Here is a 16,894-nt window from a genome sequence, read left to right on the forward strand (position 1 = left end):
CTGTTGGTGCTGTCATTCAAAATAACATAATTTCATATAGAAAAAGTAACCCAATTTGTTTATTTAAGAAATATTAAAGAAGTTTTATAAAAAAACCTTATGATAAAATTAGCCATTTAGATTGTAATATGTATTATTTTCAGTTCAGAATGTTGCATTCCTCTGTACACAAATTAAATGCATAATAAACAGAAATTTTGAATAGGTACGATTTAAACAAATTTATGTAGAGGAAATTCTAGAATTTATTATAATTCTTTCTTTTTTGGTGAAGTTATATTTCTTCAATGTCTCCTTAGATTGCAAATACCTTTTAAACAATCATATTCTATTTACATTAATATTGAAAGTATATGTGAATCTCTTTTTTTTTTTTTTTAAATTAAATCTTTATTGTTCAGATTATTACATTTGTTCCTCTTTTTTCCCCCCATAACTCCCCTCCTTCCAGCTCCCACCCCACCCTCCACCCTCACTCCCCACCCACTGTGTTCATCCATAGGTGCATGATTTTTGTCCAGTCACTTCCCGCATCTCCCACACCCCTTTTTCCCCCAAGAATAGTCAGTCTATTCCCTTTCTATGTCCCTGATTCTATTATAATCACCAGTTCATTCTGTACATCAGGTTATTTATTCACTTGATTCTTAGATTCATTTGTTGATAGATGCATGTTTGTTGTTCATAATTTGTATCTTTACCTTTTTCTTCTTCTTCCTCTTCTTAAAGGATACCTTTCAGCATTTCATATAATACTGGTTTGGCGGTGATGAACTCCTTTAGCTTTTCCTTATCTGTGAAGCTCTTTATCTGACCTTCAATTCTGAATGATAGCTTTGCTGGATAAAGTAATCTTGGTTGTAGGTTCTTGGTATTCAGCACTTTGAATATTTCTTGCCATTCCCTTCTGGCCTGCAAAGTTTCTGTTGAGAAATCAGCTGACAGTCGTATGGGTATTCCCTTGTAGGTAATTGAGCCTCTTTCTCTTGCTGCTTTTAAGATTTTCTCTTTGTCTTTTGCTCTTGGCATTTTAATGATGATGTGTCTTGGTGTGGTCCTCTTTGGATTCCTTTTGTTTGGGGTTCTCTGCGCTTCTTGGACCTGTAAGTCCATTTCTTTCACCAGGTGGGGGAAGTTTTCTGCCATTATTTCTTGAAATAGGTTTTCAATATCTTGCTGTCTCTCATCTTCTGGCACTCCAATGACTCTGATATTAGACCGCTTAAAGCTGTCCCAGAGGCTCCTTACACTATCTTCACACTTTCGGATTCTTTTTTCATTTTGCTTTTCCAATTGGGTGTTTTTTGTCGAATCTTTGGTTTGATTATTGTACTCCTCTGGTCTGCTATTGGGTATAATATTCTTTATTTCAGTCCGTGTATGCTTACTTTCTAATTTCTTTATCGTAGCATCGAGGGTCTCATTAGTTTTCGTGAGGCTCTGCACAAATTTATGGCAAGCCCTCAAAATTGCGATTCTTAGCTCCATATCCTCCATTTCTGTCATGTTTTTTTGTCTCCGCATCTTTTATGCTTTCTTGGTGCACCCCCTTGTGGTCTCTGTGCGCAGTCTTGTTCTAGCCAAGCCTTAATTGTTGTAGTTAACACTAGAGGGGTTTGACCACCAGGCCGGCTGGCTGTGGAAATCAGCTGTGTGGAAAACGTCTGCCTTCTGGGGAGGTGCTAATCCAGCCTTTGCCTGAGGCGATCGGCAAATGGCTGTGCGCAGGTTTTGGGCGGGGCGGGATCAACAGGGCGGGCGGAGGGAGCAGTTATGGCCACGCTCAGTCCCGTTCCCAGAGGCTCTGCTTCTCAGAACCCCGGCAGCCGCTGCAAACCTCGGAGAGAAAGCTGCCCTCAGGTCCCAACTGATGCCGGATAATCCCGCTTCTCCCGTTTGAGTCTGGGTCCCTAGAGACTCGCCCGGATCTGGAGCCCAGAGTCTGAGACTCACTCCCGGCAGAAAACGACAACCGCGCCCTCAGCCACCAGCCCGCTTTGCGCGCGCACCTCGGTACCTTTGTATTTTCCACACTGCGCCGCCTCTGAGCCTCGATTTGCTGTTCTCTTTCCTTCTAGTTGTAGAGTCTCTCTTCAGCCAGCCTTTCTGTGGTTCTGGGTGATGTCCGTTCAGTCTTTTAGTTGTATTTTTGAAATGGTTGTTTGCGGCAGCGGTCTTCGGTGTTTACCTACGCCGCCATCTTGGTCTCTCCTCAATGTGAATCTCTTTTTAAAAATTACATAATTTTCTGCAATCTTGTAGGTCAATCAACTAAACAAAATAAAAGACATCTCTTCAGTTTTAGCTATGTACTACAGACAGAAGACACAGCCCCACCGGTGTGGCTAAGCATCAACTTATGAACCAGGAGGTCACAGTTTGATTCCCGGTTGGGGCACATGCCTGGGTTGCAGGTTCGATCATTAGTAGGGGGCATGTAGGAGGCAGCTGATCAATGATTCTCTCTCATCATTGATGTTTCTATCTCTCATTCTCCCTTCCTCTCCGAAATCAATAAAAATTCATTTTTTAAAAGAGACAGAAAAAAATAGCAACACAAACCGAGCAGCAAATTAATTTAGACTTAATTTTTGAATTCTTAATAATTTCAGCAGATTTAAATTACAATTAATGATATCCCAGATTTACCAAACCAGAATCTTTAGATTGGAACTAATAATGTATAATTTTTAAAACTTCATAGATGCTTGTACTGTCCAGGCAGGTTTGAGAATCACTGATTCAACAATCATAGTCTAAAAATGATAATATAGTGATATAAGTTCTAATTAAAAATATTTAAAATCAGAATCTCGTTCTAGGTATGCAAGAAAAAGAATTACAAACCAACCATGTACAAAATAAATCTACTTAACTAATTACATATATGATCAAGACAGGAATGTTTCATTTATCAAATAATAAAATATTTCCAAAAAAAACTTTAAAATTAAAGCTTCTGCACAAATTTTAAATCATTTAAAATATCTGAAAGTTGAACCTAAAAGGCTACTCATTGTTAATTTTAACTAGCTGAGTTATTTTAATCATATGTACTTAGAAGTGGTGACATTTTAGTACATACGTTGTTAATTTAGAATTCTTATAATGCAAATTGACCTTCACTTCCCTCCTTGCTGTTTTGGTTAGGAATATTTTCTGAGATGTTTAAAGCATCACTGATTAGACCATTAAATTTCTGATTTTGAGTTGTCATTTTCCAATTCTTTCAGAGATCTATTAATCATCAGAATGATAAATGATCTGAAGTTTACTCATACTTGTAAATAAATACATAAACAGCTCATTTTATAAAGGTTAAGATTTCCTCAGCCTGTAACAAAATTGGTCTTTAAAAATATACATTGAACAAATGAGTAAATGATAGCTGATTTGTATTATGTAAGATCCTTGACAATACACCTTCTGTATTACCTATTATTGTATCCACCCGGCATATAGTAGACCCCAATAAAATTTTATTTCAAATGTTTATATTTGAAAGATAATTTTTAAGGCGTGATTCTGCAAGAAAAGAACATTTAACTCTTAAATGTTAGTATTAGTAAAACACTTTAGCCAATTTTTGTTTAAATGGAATCATTTCAATTCTTTTAATTTTTTATAAGACTTATTTCCCACCCTTTAGTAATGTACTTGATTATTTTCTGAATGCTCACAGCTTCCATAAATCTGGAGTTCATAAATTCTCTCAGTTCCTAGTGAAGACTTCAGGTCACTGTTGATCATTGGAAGAGGAGCATCAGTGGTGGCAGGTGGGGAAAACAACACTAATTTTTAATAAATAAAAGGATAATATGGCAATTAGACTGGAGATCCTTCTGGACGACCTTCAAGACGAAGCCAGGGCTGCAAGGGCCAAGGCAAGCCACCATGGCTGTGATGGCCGAGCCCCTTGTACGAATTTCATGCATCAGGCCTCTAGTTTTCAATAAAATCTTAGCAGTTCCTTCCTAGAAGGCAGATGTAGTTCCTGGCCTAAGCATCTTTCTGGAATGTTCTCTCACTCTACCTGCTGAAACTTTATATACCGTACTTGCTCTCTCTATTTCTTGTTTCTTTGTCACGTATTTTCAGATCTCAGCATTTGCTACTTTGAAACTTTATAATATATTTCCCTTCCTAACAATATCATCAAAAAATTTAAAACTTTTTTTGTGGGTGCATCACAGACAATACCTAGCATGATTTTAGCTAGCTTCCAGGCAGCTTTTCTGAGTGTAACTGCTTTAAGACAAAATAAAACTCTGTGTGCCATGTGTACCAGTAAGAATAGAGTTGCTCTACACCATGACCAAGTAGGATTTATCCCAGAGATGCAAGGATGGTACAACATCCGTAAATCAATAAATGTGATACATCACATAAACAAATTGAAAGAAAAAAACCACATGGTCATATCAATTGATGCAGAAAAAGCATTCGACAAAATCCAACACCCATTTTTGATAAAAACTCTCAGAAAGGTGGGAATAGAAGGATCATACCTCAACATAATAAAAGCCATATATGACAGGCCCACAGCCAACATCATACTCAATGGTCAAAAACTAACACCATTTCCCCTAAGAACAGGAACAAGACAGGGATGCCCACTCTCACCACTCCTGTTCGACATAGTACTGGAAGTATTAGCCATTGCAATTAGGCAAGAAGAAGAAATAAAAGGCATCCAAATTGGAAAAGAGGAAGTAAAACTGTCCTTATTTGCAGATGACATGATATTATACATACAAAACCCTAGAGGCTCCATCAAAAAGCTACTAGACTTAATACATGAATTTGGCAATGTAGCAGGATACAAAATTAACCCCAAGAAATCTGAGGCATTTCTATACACCAATAGTGAACTTTCAGAAAGGGAGATCAGAAAAACAATCCCATTTACCATCGCACCAAAAAAATTAAGATACCTAGGAATAAACTTAACTAAAGAGGTTAAAGACCTCTACTCAGAAAACTACAGGACGTTGAAAAAAGAGATAGAGGAAGACATAAACAGATGGAAGAACATACCATGTTCTTGGATTGGTAGAATCAACATCATTAAAATGTCCATACTACCCAAAGCAATCTATACATTCAACGCACTGCCCATTAAAATACCAATGGCCTTCTTCAAAGATCTAGAACGAACTCTCCAAAAATTCATCTGGAATAAAAAAAGACCCCGAATAGCTGCAACGATCCTGAGAAAGAACAAAGTAGGTGGGATCTCAATGCCAGATATCAAGCTGTATTACAAAGCCACTGTTCTCAAAACTGCCTGGTACTGGCACAAGAACAGACATATAGATCAGTGGAATAGAATAGAGAGTCCAGAAATTAGCCCGAACCAATATGCTCAATTAATTTTTGACAAAGGAGGCATGAACATACAATGGAGCCAAGATAGTCTCTTCAATAAATGGTGTTGGGAAAATTGGACAGACATATGCAAGAAAATGAAACTAGACCACCAACTTACACCATACACAAGAATAAACTCAAAATGGATAAAGGACTTAAATGTACGACAGGAAACCATAAAAATTCTAGAAGAATACAAAGGCAACAAAATCTCAGACATATGCCAAAACAATTTCTTCACTGATACAGCTCCTAGGGCAGTTGAAACTAAAGAGAAACTGAACAAATGGGACTACATCAAAATAAAAAGCTTCTGCACAGCAAAAGAAACCATCAACAAAACAACAAGAAAACCCACCTCGTGGGAAAACATATTTGCCAACGTCATATCTGATAAGGGCTTAATCTCCAAAATTTATAGGGAACTCATACAACTTAACAAAAAGAAGATAAACAATCCAATCAAAAAATGGGCAAAGGATCTAAATAGACACCTTTCAAAAGAGGACATTCAGAAAGCCAAGAGACATATGAAAACATGCTCAAAGTCACTAATCATCCGAGAGATGCAAATCAAAACAACAATGAGGTACCATCTCACACCTGTCAGAATGGCCATCATCAACAAATCAACAAACGACAAGTGCTGGAGAGGATGTGGAGAAAAAGGAACACTTGTGCACTGCTGGTGGGAATGCAGACTGGTGCAGCCACTATGGAAGGCAGTATGGAGGTTCCTCAAAAAATTGGAAATGGAACTCCCATTTGACCCTGTGATCCCACTTCTAGGAATATATCCCAAGAAACCAGAAACACCAATCAGAAAGGATATATGTACCCAGATGTTCATAGCAGCACAATTCACCATAGCTAAGATCTGGAAACAGCCTAAGTGCCCATCAGTAGATGAATGGATTAGAAAACTGTGGTACATCTACACGATGGAATACTATGCTGCTGTTAAAAAGAAGGAACTCTTACCATTTGCAACAGCATGGATGGAACTGGAGAGCATTATGCTAAGTGAAACAAGCCAGTCAATGAAGGAAAAATACCACATGATCTCACTCTTTCATGGATAATTAAGACCATTACAAACTTTTGAACAATAATAAATACAGTGGCAGAGCTGCCTCAAACCGATTGTCGGACTTCAGTGGTAAGGCCAGGGAGGGTTGGGGGACAGGAGGGAGGGGAGTAAGAGATCAACCGAAGGACTTGTATGCATCCATATAACCATAACTAATGGACATAAGACACTGGGGGGTAAGGGAGGCCAGGGGCTTGTCAAGGGTGGGGGGGAAAAAAGGACACTTATGTAATACCCTTTGTAATACTTTTAGTGAAAAAAAAAAAAAAAGAATAGAGTTGCTCAAGGAAATAGGCAGACACAGCGAGCAAGAGGGGAGTTTATTAGAGGGAATGGGGGATGAAGCCACAACCGGGGAAGGTTAGGACTCAGCCTCCGCTGTCCTGGGGGTTGAATTTTATGCGCAAAAACCAAAAGAGGCGGAGGAGGCTGGGGGGTGTAAGTGTTCTAGTCTGATTAGATGGAGTATGTTGTCCTTCAGACCAATTAGTGCTGGTCATTGAGGCTGTGGGCTATAAGTGGCCATTGTTATTGTTGGCCTGCTGTCTTGCCCTCCTTGCGGCTGCCTCCTGTTGTGCTGGATAAGGTCCAGCTGGTTGTTCCATGAAATGAGGCAGGGGGCCACTTTCTTCATCAGGACTTTCTAGTACACTTGAACCAAATGTGCTCTGTGGCCTGTCAGTGGGTAAATGGAACATAGATATCTAATACTAAGCCAGCTGAGAATGATAAGTATCACATGATCTCACTCATACGTGGAATCTAATGAGCCAAATAAAATGATGGTCAAAAATAGACCCCGAAACATAGAGGCATGAACAGACTGTTGAACCTCAGAGGGAAGGCAGGGGAGGGTGGGTGGGAAGAGTCAACCAATGATATGCATAATCTGTGGACACAGACAATGGGGTGGTGAGGGCCTGCGGGGGAGGCTAGAGGGGGGACAGGAGCAGGCTGGAAGAGGTTAATGAGGGAAAAAGGAGGACCTATGTATTACTTTCAACTATAAAGATTTTAAGAAAATTACCACTTTCAAAAACAAACAAAAAAACTGTGGCAAACGCCCTCTACTTGACTTTGTTTCAAGACCACACCTGGTGGACTCTGATCTTTTAGCTTTAGTTTTCCTGGATGCTTCTGTTAACTCTTTTCTCTTTAGCTGCCTTGGCATGGTATTCTGGTTTTCTCATCTGGGTTAATATTTCTGGCAACTGTGATACTCTTGGAGTATCCCTTTTTTATTTTCCATTCAGATCTGCAGTGACTCCTACCCCTTAATCTTGGCTCACACTTTAAGTCATTTTTATTTATTGATCTAAGATGACTTCTCAGCCATTTGACCAAGAAGAGGCAGAATGTCATCAGAATTGGACACTCCAGGGTTCTGTTTCAGTCAGCACTTCTGTTCCCCCTCTAGGGTAAAAGGTGGGGTGACTTTCAATGAAGCTAAAATTATAATACAATTTATTTAGGATTGCTATTACGTTATTGCTTGAGTCACAGCCACTTAATCTACATCAGGACAAAAGATGGCTCAGCAGCTACTGTGACTTTCTCAAAGCTAATATTAAAAGCCTACTTGCAGAAAGTTGATGTTCAAAATAGTTTCAAGTGACAATACAAGCAGTCACTTCCTGGGCCATTGCCAAAGCTGGCTCACATGCAGATGCTCTGAAACAGTTGAGTGCAGCCAAGACATTCTTTCCAAAAGGCTCAGATTTCACCCCGGTTAAAAAAAAAAAGACAACTATTAAGACCTTTTGGGGATATATTTTCATCAATTCAACATTGTGTTGGGATTAATTCACTTTAAGAAGACCAAGAAAAGCCCTTTAACTCTGATTTTCCCTGTGAGGGAACTAGATTTTTGAATGATTCACCTGTTCCTGCAATAAATAGCAGCATTCTGTACCTAAATAAATAGCAGCCAGTACCTAAAGCCCTCTTCCTTTTAGAGAACTGTTCTCCTATAGTTGTGATTCCTTGGAATTTGAGGGACAACCCATAATCTTTGGAGTAGGCTGAGATCTTTTCCCTGAAGAGAAATTAATTATAAAAGATTAAAGATAATTCTACTATTAGAAAATCACTGAGGTCTCTTCAATTACATGTACAAAGCACATTAACAGAGACTATGAAGAAACATAATAATAACTCAGTAACAAAAAATCTTCAACATGAATAATCTATATATATAAAAGCTTAAACGACCACTATGATGGCACAACTAGAATGACTGGTCGCTATGATGTGCAGTGACCACCAGTGCCCCCTGGTGGTCAGAGCGCTCCCACAGCGGGAGCACTGCTAAGCCAGAACTCAGGCTCACAGCTGGCTAGAGCAGCAGTAGTGGCAGGAGCCTCTCCCACCTCTGCGGCAGCACTAAGGAGCGGCAAGCCAAGTGGTAAGGAGTGTGCATGCAGGTGGTTAGGAGCAAGCAGGCGGGCAGTCAGGAGCGAGGGACCCTGGATTGAGAGAGGTATGTCTGACTGCTGGTTTAGGCCCGATCTAAACTGGCAGTTGGACATCTCTGAGGGGTCCTGGATTGTGAGAGGGCGCAGGCTGGGCTGCCGGACCTCCCCCCCCTGCCCCCCATGCACGAATTTCATGCATTGGGCCTCTAGTTTAAAATAAAATAACAAATGCCTTTGCTTTCCTTAGTGGTACTGAGACTAAAACCCACTTAGTTGTGGTGAACATGAAGTGAAATAAGCAATCCTGTATTTGGTTGATGGCACTATTATTGAATTATGGAATATTTTTTATTATATGTTTGAGGGAATGTACTGAGGGGAAAAACTTGGCCACCTATATTGGTAGCTTTCAAATGTTATACCCTTTGTCAGAGTAAGTCCAATTATTGGGATATCTGCTAAGGAAATACTTGAAATATGGTACAAATTAGATTTTTGTAGTTTTACAAATGCAAAATATTGAAAAAACAGTTGTCCAAAAAGCAGAAAGGCTCCATGATGAAATACAATATAGCCATGATATTTTCAAACATCTTGAAAAAAAGCAGATTATAAAATATACAATGCAATTTCAAGAGGAAAAGAAAGACAGAAATATGCTTTAAAAAAAGCTTCTCTCAACTAGTGAAGTTTTAGGTAACTTTCTTGGTTGATTATGCTTTTGTATTTTCTAAATCTACTATTATCCTTTGGAAAAAAATGTTATTAAGAAAACTTAGGTTATCTTTTCAGCAACTACAGCTCACCTAGATGGCACACTTTTTCTTTTCTGTTGAAAATGGTTTCATGTGTGGAAATGACACACCTGGAGCACTCTGGGCCAGACCTGTGCCTGGGCTGCAGCGATAAGGAAAACAGTCTGCGTGAGGGGTGCAGGCTGCTCAGGTGGTCCACGTGGTGAGGTGAATCTGGACCGTAGCAGGTCGCAGGCGGCAGTGAACACAGAGCTAACAGCATCCCTGCTTCATGGAGAAGCTTTTCCTTTTCTTTCTTTGAGGTAGAGCGAGACCTTACCTCATCATTTCATTCTCATTTCAACATACATTATTATCTTACTTGCCTGACGCTAGAGTCTGCTTCTGTACATAATTGCCAGCGGCATTGAACCTTTCCTACCCTGTGGTCTCCTCCTCTCAGCTGAATGGCACCCTAAATGCCAGACTGGAATAATATCTGGCAAACATCTAGTAAGAGCCTGGTAAGCCCATGTTGAATAAGTGAATCAATTAAATGAATTAAAGGAAAACAAATCCAATGGGCTCCCTTGTATCATTAGACCTATTTTGGTCAGGTGCATTGGTTAGAATCTTGTCACCCCGTTACCTCTATCAACAATCTTATTCTTTTTTTTTTTAATGAAGAGCTTTTTAAAAATATATATATATATTTTATTGATTTTTTACAGAGAGAAAGGGAGAGGGATAGAGAGTTAGAAACATCGATGAGAGAGAAACATCGATCAGCTGCCTCCGGCACACTCCCTACTGGGTATGTGCCCGCAACCAAGGTACATGCCCTTGACTGGAATCAAACCTGGGACCCTTGAGTCCGCAGGCTGATGCTCTATCCATTGAGCCAAACCGGTTAGGGCAACTATCTTATTCTTGGAAAGGATGAAAACTGATGTTGAAACAGGCTGTATAAAAGGGGTACCAAGATTGCCACCCAGTCATCAAAGTGTGCATAAATGACATAGTTTACACAACAAACTTTTAATGAATTCCAAATAAACACTAGCGGGCAACTTGAGAGTGGGAGGACATTTAATAAAACTGATTGTAGATGAGGTGCTTTATATCTCAGACATTTTTCATGAGAAGTCAACGAGGTGACTGTTAATATCTTTTTATTTTACAAAGAAGAAATAAATGGCATTTCAGAGCAGGTAGGTTGCCTAAACCTCCAGTTTACTAAGATATAGGAAGCAGAAAGAGCATCACTTTCACCCTAACAAGAAAAAAACGGACAATCCACAAAATCATGGCATTTTGAACCCATCAGAGAACTGACACCACAGAGTAACCTACTAGCCTGAAATTCAAATAAAGACAGGAGTCTCCAAGGAAAGGCGGGACCCAGGTGCTGCTTCACTTGTGCAGAACACAATAGGAAGATGGGGTCATAATACAGCAGTTAGGAATTCAACTAACATTTTTTTTAATCAAGTTGCTAAAGGCCAAGTATGGGCTAGTGTGAGAACACAGAAACCCCAGGAGCCACAGACAAAAGGGGAGCTTGTATCCACTAACAGGATCTTCTCCAGGGATTGGCATTGAGTGCTCAGGAGAAAGACAGGACAGCGCAGGGCACTGGAGAAACGTTCTTGGCAGTGTAGGCACGAGAGGGGGAAAAGCTACTTCAGGAAACGTATTGTTACAACATCCACTATTCATTGGCAAGTGGGGTTCAACATAGTATAGTTGAAAACAGCTTTTGGAAAATATATACTTACTAGAGGCCCAGTGCATGAAATTCATGCGGCGGGGGAGTCATCCCTTCAGCCCAGCTTGCACCCTTTCCAATTGGGACCCCTTGGGGGATGTCCAACTGCTGGTATAGGCCTGATCCCAGGGATTGGTTCTTTCAACTTCTAGCCTGGGCTCCCTCTCTCCCCCTCTTGCCCTTTCAATTCATGCTCCATGCTTCAGTGAGAGAAATCTTTCCAAAAATACAAATTCTATTTTGTTGCTTAAGTGAATCCTCTGATTTCTAATAGCCTTCAGTGCTGGAGTCCAATCCCAGCGGGTCCAGGGGTCCCCAAAGGTGTGGACGGAGTCGGTGAAGAAGGAATGACACGAAGACAGCCTTCAGTTGATCAGCAGCCTAGTCAGGACCTCTAGCCAGGATCTCCAAGCCAAAGTTCTGGTCGGAGTTCTGGTTAGGAACTGATGAGGATCTGATGAAGATCTGATGATTATTGTCTTGTTACATCCGTATTTATACCAGCCGATTTTAATCCTGTCAATTTCTATTACAAAGGTTAGGGCGTTTCTTATCTCCATTCCAGGGAGTAAAGATTATGTAGCTTAACTACCCGCCTGGCACTTAATTAAGGGGTTGTATCCCCTCCCTAACATCAGGGAAAGATCCCCACCTGGGGAAACAACCTTTCTCGGAGAGGTGACCTTGGTTAAAACACATGGCACTAAGGAGAGCAAACATATTAAGAACAATATGCTATACATGCCAGGTCCCTTGAAACACATGCTGTGCAGATGTTTCTTTCTTGCAGTGACTGTGTCAAACAGCAAGGATGGACCGGCTTCCGGCACTTCAGAATAGCATCGAGTTTCCTACACGAGATCTGCCGCCTTTCCTTTCCAGCCTGCGCCTAATGCATTTCCCTGGGATCCACCAGTCTTTTCCTAAACTGCTGGCTCTTCCTGGAACTTGCACTCTTCTTTCTTTACCTGGCTTACTTCTTACCCATCCTTAACCCCCAGCTTAGCTGTGGAATCCTATAGAATAACTTCCTTAATATCACCAACTGGCTTATGTGGTTTGGCACCATTCTCTGAGGGCTCAAAGAAGTAAGTTGCTTTATCAAAACACAAACCACACTGTATTGTAATCTCCTTACCAACTGAGCTCACTGTCTTTTATCTTCTAAACCCATAGCACTTAGCATAGGACTATACCAGGCACAAAGTTGATGTCAATGGGTGTTGGTTGAATGAATGAATGAATGATTATTTTTCAGTAATGAACCAAGTTTTGTCAACTACATTACCTCTGTATGATGGAACAAAGCGTTAAGCAAGATGAATGTAAAATGCCAAGTTGTCAAGTTAAAAAAGAGTTCTTCGTAGTACAATTATTATAAATGTAAACTAGAAGGTAAAGTTGTTGGGGAATGATGTCCTGATTATAGATTCTTTATCAGCTACCAGGCAAGGTTTAGTGGAGAATGTGGGTCGTGAGCGGGATATTCAATTCAAAGAATAATTCAGATTTTCCAGACAGAAAAAGAGAGAGACACTACTGTAACTTACCTATCAGAATATATTTACACACTATACACCATCCAATTTCCCACACCAGCCTACTTCCAATTAGGAAGAGGATCTTCTTTTAAAATTTTTTAAAAAAATATATGTTTTTATTGATTTTAGAGAGTAAGGGAGAGGCAGAGAGAAGAAACATCAAAGATGAGAGAGAATCATTGATCCACTGACTCCTGTATGCCCTACACTGGGGATCAAGCCCATAACCTGGGCATGTGCCCTGACTGGGAATTGAACCGTAACCTCCTGGTTCATAGGTCAACGCTTAACCACTAAGCCATGCCTGCTGGCAGGAAAAGGATCTTCTTGCTCCATCATTGTAGCTAAGCTGGCTTCAATTCACTATGATAATTTTTTTTTCCAGTTTGGTTATTTACCTGTGACTTCTCAAAGAAACTTCAACTTCTGCCTTAGTCAAAGTTTAAAACTAAGCTAAAAGGACAGAAATTGTGGATGGTGAAGTTGATTGTCAGGGAACCTCACTTCACCACAACTCTGCAAATCTGATAAGTGAGGAAATGAGACTAGGTAATTTCTGTGGTCCCTTAAGTTTCATGTTTCAGTTAAGAAAACAGGTGAGTGATTACATAAGTCAAGACAATAGGCTGGAGGCATGGTTTTAAGTAGGAGATGACAGGTGAGCTAGATCTTTGCTTTCTTTTTTTGTCAGTAGGAGGTAATTGACACCTGCATACAAGCAATGTTTGAAGTTATTCAAGTCTAGAATTTAAAGTGATTTGGGCAATTGCCAATAGAGTTTTCTAGTGATTTATATAAAGAGTTCGGAGCTTTTACAAAGACAAATGGTCTTTGTCATTTTAGATACTTTAACATAAACTAGTAGGTCTATGGAACAAATTTTATACTGGATTTCAGATTCATTGTCTTGTTAGAAAAACTCATAAAAAAGTAGTTATATAAAGTTTCTGTCAAATGGTGGCATGGTCATATTATTGTTTTACAGAATGTATATGCTCCAAACATCCTATCCCAAAAGGTGTAGCCTATAATATGAAATCATTATTGTTGAACTGAATCCACCCTGAGGTAGATGTATCATAGGTAGCTTAACATCAATTAAGTCCAGTATTTCCTGAAATCTGCAACTACAAAAGGCATTAAACAAAGTGACAAATATTTCTAGAGTTGGGATTGTGAAATGGCTGACATGGAATGGAAGGAAAATATAAGACAAGCCTATAGATGTTGACAACTTGAAACCCAGTGAATAGTAGAAACATTTTTAACTCTTCCATTTTACCTATATTTTGAACTCTCCACCTGTCATGAAATATCTAGTTGTCTATTGGTAAATCAATATGTTTGGCAAAAATGTTTATTTCACCTATATTAAGGTTAAATAGGTACGATTTCATAAAGGCACTTGTAATATACAGACCTCTCATCGTGTGACCCAATGGTAATCACGTAGATATAGAATTAAATTGCTTTTTGATTTCAACCACCGGAGAAACCAATTTCTGCAGATACAGAATCAATGTTACTTTTCCACGTGGTTAACTATGCAAACAGCCAGGTAGAAGATAGGATGCATGATGTCAGAGAACAATTTCTTTATGGTTCTTCAGGACTTAGCAAAGCTCTTTGAACATCCTCTCAAATTAAGCATAGTTAGCAGCCTAAACCTAAAATTTTCACTCATATGTAGAATCTAATGGACATGATAAACAAACAAACTAGAAACAGACTCATAGATAGAGAATAGACTGACAGATGTGAGTGGGGAGGGAGGTTGCTGGGATGGGTGGAAAAGGTAAAGGGATTAAGCAAAAACCCCACAACAACTCCAAGATACAGACAGCAGGATAGTGATTACCAGCGGCAAAGCGGGTAGGGGAAGTAGAAGAAGGTACAGGGGGTATAAATGGTGATGGAAGGACATTTGGCTTGGGATGGTGAATGCACAATACAATATACAAGTGATGTGTTATAGAATTGTACATCTGAAACCTATATAATTTTAGTAACCAATGTCACCCCTATAAATTCAATAAAAAAGAAAAAGGAAACAATGGATTGGTTACCAGTTTATTACAAATAGTGCCACATACAATGTATACTCTAAAAGACTACTACTTTTTCTAGAAGATTTTCCTCTGCAGAAGTAGCAGAGTAGATTTGTATTTGCAGTTCCCACATAAACCCCTTAGGAAAGATTGGGAGCTGAGGTGGAAGTAGTCTTATTCTCTAAGAGTTGAAATAAGATAATGTGAGATGGCCAAGAGACATATGAGAAAATGCTCAAGATCATCAGAAAGATGCAAATTAAAAAGACAATGAGATAAAGATAAAAAACAAAACATGACAATGAGGTATCACCTCACAGAATGGCTGCCATCAACAGATCAACAAACAAGAGTGATTGTGGATAAAAGGGGACCCTAGTGCACTGCTGGTGGGAATGCAGACTGGTGCAGCCACTATGGAAAACAGTATGGAGTTTCCTCAAAAACTTAAAAATGGAACTGTCATTTGATCCAGTGATCCTACTTCTAGGATTATATCCCAAGAATCCCAAAACACCAATCAGAAAGAATATATGCACCCCTATGTTCATAGTGGTGCAATTTATAATAGCTAAGATCTGGAAACAGCCCAAGTGCCCGTCAGTAGATAAAAAAGCTGTGGTACATTTACCCAATGGAGTACTATGCAGCTATAAAAAAAGAAGGATCTCTTACCCTTTGAGACAACAATGGAGGGCCCTGGAGAGTACTATCCTAAGCAAAATAAGCCAGTCAGAGAAAGACAAGTATCACATAATCTCACTCATATGTGGAATCTAGTGAACAAAATTAACTGATGAACAAAATAGATCCAGAGGCAGAGAAGCATAGAACAGGCTGACAAATCTCAGAGGGAAGGTGGGTGTGGGAGGGTAGAGGGTGGGGAGAGATTAACCAAAGAACTTATATGCATATATGCATAACCCATGGACCCAGACAGTGCAGTGAAGGCCTGGGAGGGGGGAGGGAAGGAGGGGGTCAATGGGGAAACAGGGGGACATCTGTAATAGTTTCAACAATAAAGATAAATTTTTAAAAAAGATGATGTGAGGAAAGCAGTTCACTCAATGTGTTAATAATGGATGTCCCATACTCTTCTTTTCTGGACCCTTTTCTACTGTCTACTTATGAAAAACAGACTTCCAACAGTGCAGGGAGAATCTTCAAACCAGGCAAGCTCTGAGATTCTGAAGGTTTTTAAAAATTTAAATAAGGTACTTTAAACTTGTTTTTCAGAGATTCCACTCCTGGGCAAATTGAATAACCTCTCAAGGTTGGGAATAAAACCAAATTCAAGGATAAGCAGTTGTTTTTTACTGAGCATGTTGGGACTATAAATTAATTGCGCCTATAGTTCCAAAGCCGAGCTGCACAAATGTTTAATCCCCAGTGCTTAGTCTTGTGCCAAGCTTCACCTGGTTCAGAAATGTTTGTTCCAAGTGTTGGATCAGACCTTGACTCATTGTGTCCATGTCTTGCAATTTGGAACCCTGAGACATCAGGCCTTGGCTTGTGTTGCACTGAAAAGGCTTTCACCAAAGTGCCCCTTGAAGAATGAGATCTGCAGATTCCACCGGGATAACCCCTTCTAACTGAAGGAGAGATAACCCCTTCTCATCACCAATGCCTGGCCTGACTTTCATCCCCATCTTGCTCTCTACTTTCTCTCTCCTAGTTCACCTTTTAATTCGTCCCTTTCTTCCTAACCTCTCCCACTGTGTCCTATGAAATACCTGTTACAAACTCTCTTACCTTTTTGGTTTCTTTCAACAGTGATTCCACCATCTTTTTGCCTTAAAGAACACTGTCTCTTTCCATAGGATAACATTTCCCTTTGTCTTTAGTGACTATGACTCATTACTTCTTTGTAGCATGTTTTGACCACATTGGGGATGTCAGTGGGGGTGAAGGGAAGGCAAGCATTCTAGT

This window comes from Myotis yumanensis, unplaced genomic scaffold (genome assembly GCF_028538775.1).
Source record: "Myotis yumanensis isolate MYYU_CA2020_CCGP unplaced genomic scaffold, mMyoYum1.0.hap1 SCAF_7, whole genome shotgun sequence".
Lineage (NCBI taxonomy): Eukaryota > Metazoa > Chordata > Mammalia > Chiroptera > Vespertilionidae > Myotis > Myotis yumanensis.